This window comes from Camponotus floridanus, unplaced genomic scaffold, assembly GCF_003227725.1.
Source record: "Camponotus floridanus strain SB8 unplaced genomic scaffold, Cflo_v7.5 scaffold117, whole genome shotgun sequence".
NCBI classification, from domain to species: domain Eukaryota; kingdom Metazoa; phylum Arthropoda; class Insecta; order Hymenoptera; family Formicidae; genus Camponotus; species Camponotus floridanus.
Window position 1 is genome coordinate 92,878 of NW_020229234.1, and position 7,134 is coordinate 100,011.

Below are 7,134 nucleotides of genomic sequence, written 5' to 3' on the forward strand. Positions count from 1 at the left end.
AAAAATTACAAAATTTATAACAAAAAAAAATTTAGCGTCAGACAAAGATTTAGAAGCACGAAGCAAGTCATTTATCGAAAATGTTAAATCTTCTATTATACAATATGGAATTGAAAATGTATATAATTCGGACCAAAGTGGATTTCAATTAGAATTTCATTCCGGTCGTTCACTATCACCTATTGGTATTAAAAAAGTAGAGCGCATAGTACAATCCATATCAGCAACTACACATAGTTATACTATACAACCTATTGTTTCAGCTGATGGTAGATTATTATCGCCTCTGTTTATTGTTTTAAAAGAACCTACTGGAACATTTGGTCCAATAGTAAAAGAAACAATGTTTAAAGATAATAATATCTTTGTCATGGCATCAAAATCTGGAAAATTAACATCGCATCATTTTGAGATCTGGATAAAAGAAGTGTTTTTTCCAAATGTTGGACCAAAATCAGTGTTATTATTAGATTCTTGGACTGGTCATTGTCCTGATATAATTCAAAGAAACAAACCAGATTTTATAGACAATATTAATTTGTTAACTATACCAGCTGGAGCAACGGGAAAAATACAACCTTTAGATGTATTCGGTTTTCGTTTATGGAAAAATTTTGTTAGACATTTTTCAGATACCATCATGCTTTTAGATCTTGACGTCAAGCTTCATTCAAGAAACAATATTTTAAAATTACAATCATTAACACATAATCAATTTTCATCACCAAGGTTTAAAAATTTATTCAAATATGCATGGTATAAAAGTGGTTATTTAGAAAAGAAACCAGAAGAATTTGATACACCAGTAGATTTTTGTTTCAAAACTAATTTAAAACCAACATGTGATATTTGCGGTGAAATTGCTGTAATTTCTTGCGCATGGTGTAAAAAAATCCCTTTGTATAAATCATTTCTTTCATGATCATCATCTTTGTAACCGATATCAACCATGAATATTTGTTATTCTTGTATGCAATAATTATGTACGGTATTTTATGTAATATTTCCATATACATATATATAATGACTTCGGAATACAACTTTATTATATATGATTGAATTTGTCGTTAAATGAGCTATAAGTTTTGTTATGAGACAAATTTAAAAATTTTCAAACATTAAAAGGGAGGGGGAGGGGATTTCGAAAAATATGACATTTTCGACAAATCTGATTACATGATTTTGAAGTACATTAAAGACCATAAAACTTTTATTTGAAACTTTTGTTTATATCTCTTATCGCTTCGACGGTATCCGCTGAGAAATGAGAAAATCGATTTTTTTTCAAGAAGGTGTTTCACCCCCTTAACGGCCGACTCAGCACTTATAAAAAAATACGTGTCTCCTATTTTGATCTAGACTACAACATATTCAAAGCTCATTAAAATCGGAGGGGGACACTTCCGACCCTTTCCTTGTAAGAAGATTGTTCGACATGGAGCCGCTCGTCTCAGATCGCGCGTTTAAAACCGAGGATTTCTGTGACGACGATTCTCCCGTGGAGATATGGTACTGCGATGCGAGCTCACTCGAGGAAACGAGCTCCGTCCGTACGGAGGACGAAGGATTTTAACCGAGGTACTGATCTCTTCTGGTATAACGCGCCGTTCTTTCCTTTCGCGTCTCTCGATACGTATTATTATCATTAATACGCAGCTTTACGTATTTCAGACGTCTCGTCGAAGGACGGTGTCGGAGGACGGCGTCGAAGGACGGAGTCGAAGGACGGAATCGAAGGACGGCGCCGAAGGACGGAGTCGAAGAACGACGTCTTCCCTGGAAGACTATGCATTATTGAAGTAGACTACTATCACATGCAAAGTTATCTCTTAAGATTGATCTTCACCTGTGTCGCCTCCCTTCCCCTCGCGCGCGTCGAAACTCATCGTCGCTCGCGCGAACTGAACTCGTTTCGCCGATCGGGCGCGCCGCGTCTTCACGAGAGATTCGTCGTCGTCGTGATCGTAGTCGTAATTTTATCATTTCCATATTCATACAATCCATTATGCCGGGGAGGTATTTATGATTGATTCGCGGGAGAGATTCGTCGTCGTCGTAATCATCGTCGTGATCGCAGTCGTAATTTTGTCTCCCCCATATTCATATAATCCATTATGCCGGGGAGGTATTTATGATTGATTCGCGAGCGTTTCTCTGTATTCGTATACTCCATTATGCCGGGGGGTACTTATGGTTGATTCGCGGGCGTTTCTCTGTATTCGTATACTCCATTATGCCGAGGGGTATTTATGATTGATTCGCAGGTGCCTCTCAATATTTCTGTTCATAACCGTATACTCCCTCTTACAGGGGTATTTATGGGTCATTTATGGTCGATTCCTAGGTCATTTACGGTCGATTTACGGTTCGCTTACGGTTCGCTTATGGTTCGCTTACGGTTCGCTTATGGTTCTTACGGTTCTTATGGTTCTTATGGTTCTTATGGTTCTTATGGTTCTTATGGTTCTTACGGTTCGCTTACGGTTCATTCACAAATGAACCCCGCGATCGTTTCGCCTCGTTCGGGCGCGGTTATACGGGTAAGCGCAAGGCTCGAGATCGCGATACATTCATTCGTAAATCATGTTTTTGCAGCTACTTTATTTTTAAATGGTCGTTCGATATGAGCTTAAACGGGCATGTTTTTGTAAGAGCGTTACGTCGTTTCTGAGAGCATTAAGAAGTAGCTCTTTGCACTCCGTATCGGTTCGCAGGTCGTTCTTGGTCGTTCTCACAGGTCGTTCGTATATATCGTTCGTATATACAACTTTTACTGAGGTCATTTTTGATTGCAGGCTTTCCCTAAGAGATATTCGAGTGGATCGCTTAAAATGGGTCCACCCCGTATATAATAGTCGTACATTTAATAATCGTACATTTCAATCGTATATGTTTAACAATGGTATATCGTAATCGTCGTGTCGCATCCATCGTCGACAGTCGCGCGATCAGCAAACAGGGAGGAGAACTCGAAGACCCTCCGCATTCTCTCGAACATTATATTAGAATGTTCTAATATAATGTTGTGTAATATAAGGTTCGCCGACTACTTCAAGTTCCTCCCCCACAAGCTCGCTCGCGTATCGGCCGTGTAATTACTTCATTATGTTAAGCGTTATACTAAGCCTTATACTAAGCGTTATACTAAGCGTTATATTAAACGTTATATAAACGTTATAACCCTGTCGACATTTATATAAACATCTCGTAAAGCGATACGCTACATTCACCTCCTCCTTGTCCTCCGACAAGTATCACGAGACTAATATACACGCGCGTATCGCGTGCTTCGATATCGCGTCAAATGGTTCGATTTTATGTTCAAAAAAACATGTAAAAAAGAAGTAGAAGACATGACAAGGCGCACGTCTAAGCGATATCTTTGTGAATCGCGCGTATTTTTTTGTACGAATGAGGAATAATTTTTTGTACGAATAAAAAAAAAATCATTTTTATACGAATAAAGAGTCATTTCTTTTCGATCACCTCTCTAGCGCGTCTTAGAGTATCTTTCCTCTCCCTTTTCTATTTTTTTTGTTATCGTTTGTTTTCATCCTTCTCGCGCGTCCGAGCGTACGTACCCTCCCCTCCCCTCGCCTCCTCCTTCTCCCTCGTACTCGCGCTTTTTCGCATTCCGGAGAACGACGACGCATCGCCGAAGGACGCGCGCGCGATAGTTCGCCACTGTCCCGACACCCGCGCGTCTCGCACGAAGCCATGACGCGCGTCGCGTTATCGCTCGCGCTGACGATATCCCTGCTCGCGACCGTCGCGGCGACGTCGACCCACGATGACGTCGCGGAAGCGTCCCGTTATCTTCGAACCTACGGCTTTCTGGAGAACGAGGAGAATCATCAGCAGTTGTCGCTACTGGACAACGCGACCGCCCTGAGCGAAGCGCTGTCGTTGTTTCAGGAATACTACGGTCTGCCGGGAAACGGCGTTCTGACCGTGGAAACGATTCGCGTCATGCGCAGGCCGCGATGCGGCGTCGCGGACATTCGCGCCTACAGCCCGTTGACGAGAAAGTGGCCGAGGGCGCATCTCACGTGGAACTTCAAACTAGCGAACAGAGATACTCTGCGCACGACTCAGAGCGCGTTCTCTCTGTTGGTCCGAGCAATCCGCTCTGACGTTCTCGCGCGACTCGCTGCGCCCCGATATACTGATATCCTATCAATCCGGCGCTCACGCGTACGAGAACAGCGACAACGGGGGCTCGTGCCCGTCGCCGTTCGCGGGACGGGATCGGTCGTCGCTCATGCGTTCTTTCCGACGGGAGAGCCCGATCAGGTGACCGAGGTGCACGTCGACGAGACGGAGCCGTGGCACATCACGCTGACCAAGCCCTCGTCGGACAGGCTGTATCTCCTTCAGACGCTGACACACGAGATCGGTCACACTCTGGGTCTGACTCACAGTATGAGGGATGACTCGGTCATGTACGCGTACACGCCTTCGGAGGAAAGGCGATATCCGCTCAGGCTGAGCGTAGAGGACGTCGTAAACGTGCGAAATCTCTACGGATCGAGAGAGACGACGACTCCTAGGATCGTCGACGCTACTCGACCGACGACCGCGGCGACGACCGCGACGACGATGAGAACGACGACGACGACGGCAGCCGCGGCCCGGCCGACGACCGCGAGAACGGTCGAGCCGCCGCTCGCTCCCTCCGATACCGCGGATCTATGCGCCTTGAGGCGCGTAGACGGAGCGCTAATCATGAATCGTCGCCTGTACGTCGCGCGTAAACGCAACGTGTGGCCCGTCGATATGAGGGAGAGACGCTACGGAGCGCCTTTCTCGTTCGCCGACTACTTTAAATTCCTCCCCCGCAATCTCACTCGCGTATCGGCCGTGTATCAGAGACCGTCGGGCGATATTGCGATATTCGTCGGCGACTACGTCTACCTCGCCGATTCGAATTTTCATCTTAAAGCGGGATGGCCTAGATCCGTCGAATTACGTCGGATTTCCCCGCGACGCTAGGATAAACGCCGCGATAAACACGCACGCCGGGCGCAGTTACGTCATATACAACGACGATAAGATAGCCGAGATGAACGACTGCGCGATGACCGTCGCAAGGCACGGCGCTCTGCGGGATACGTTTTCCGGGATACCACCCGCGATAACGGCTTTCCGTCACGTCGACGATAATCTTTATTTTCTGAAGAAAACGCGACTATTATGCGTACAGCGAGTTCCTCGACGCGATAATCTCGGCCGGTCCCTTCGATCTTAGCATACTGGGAATAGAATGCCCAGCCGATGGCATTCTACATCGATTGAGCGAACTCGTCTCCAAGCTGTATCGTCTGGAATACGCGTCCTTCGAAAGATCGCGCAAACGACGACGACGACGACGATGACTAAGATCAGGAAATCCTGAAACCTAACGTTAAGATTACATTAATCTGCTGATTTAATATGCTGTTCTAAACCGCTGTTCTAAACCGCTGTTCTAAACCGCTTCCGCTGCATTAATTAACGGCGCGCGTCGTGAATAAAGATATCGAGACGACGATTGAGATCGCATCGTATATAAGACGCGTCTCCATCGTTGCGCGCGACATTTCCAACGATACTCGCGATTAACGCGCGTTCGATTCTCAACGGACGTCTACGACGAATCTCTCTCTCCTCGCGACGACCAACGTTAACGACGCCGTCGCCACCGCAGTGTCTTCCTACGAACATCGAAGCCCTGTTCGCGAGACCGATCATGTTCGCCGGACTAGGACAGGAGTACGCAGAGTGTTCGGGGACTCGTCCGCGACGCCCGCGACGCCCGCGACTCCGTCGGCGCCGCCGATGACGGGCCCCTTCGTCGTCCCGTCTAACCGTCGAGACGATTACGCGGCTTCCGCCAAGGACGAGGATACCACCCGCGATCGTTCTGACACTCCGCCCGTGATCAAGAAAGCACGACTGTACACCGAGGACGAGTGAGTACGCGCGAGTCACCTCGCCCGAGCGCTCTCGATCTCCGCCTCGATCGGCTATTTTCGCATAATAACGTCGTCTTTTTTTTTACAGATGGAATAGAAACTGGCTGTTCAAACGCGAGATCAATTTCGCGAGACATCCGATTCGAATACTAGGAAGACGATATCCTCTGACCAAGACGGCGTACAAATATATCGACATCGCCGTAGCCGTGAAGCGCGAATCTCGAGTCGACATCGTCCTAGGAGACTGCCACGGAAAGGAGATATCTCTGACGCCCGACATGTAGAAGGATCTGCTCGCTCTGCGCAACGATATACTGCCGTATTTCGAGAACGAATTGGACGAGGCTGTCGCGCGCCCTCCGACGTCCATAATCGTCGGAACCGTGACGCTTCGATTCGGCAAGATAAACAATCTGAAGACTCTGCGATTCGAGACGCCGAAGAATCGCATCGCTCTGTCGCAATCCACCGTGAAGGCGCTGTTCGTTCTCGAGCTGTGCGTCAATCGCATCATCGCGTCGTTGACCGGCGTACTCGAGACCGTGGACGCCAAGTTATCGCGTTTTCTAGATATCGCGACGGAGACCGACCACCCCGGCAATATTCCCTGAAGCGATTCGCCGGCACGAGCACTTCAACGCGAACGATCTGATCGACTGCGAGTTGCACGCTCTGCTGTTCGGACTCTATCACAATTTGTAAGGCGAAACGATCGCGAGTACCGATGTTATTCTCGACGTACACATGTATCTACGCGTGTAACTTCGCGACATAATAAATAAACAAATAACTAAATAAATAAATTGTACACGTAATTTATTACTCTCTCTCTCCTAGATTTACGTCGCCCTCGTCTCTCCTCGCTTCGCGAAGAATTCCCTCCTCCTCCTGCTCGAAATAAATCTAATATACATCGTATATTATACATCGTATAAAAATAATATTTTATATAAAATCGTACGTTATATAAATCTTACGTCATATCTTTCCAGGCCTGCGTCGAATACATCCGCTCTATTATTAACGCGACCTTATCTCGCGCGACGCGCCCGACGCCGGGGCGATCGCCGCTTATCGCGCGCTGCCTAACGCGCCGCGTCCAGAGACGCTCCGACGCGCCGTAACCAGGGACGCGCGCCCGCCGTAACCAGGGACGCGCGCTCTCTCCCCCTCTCGC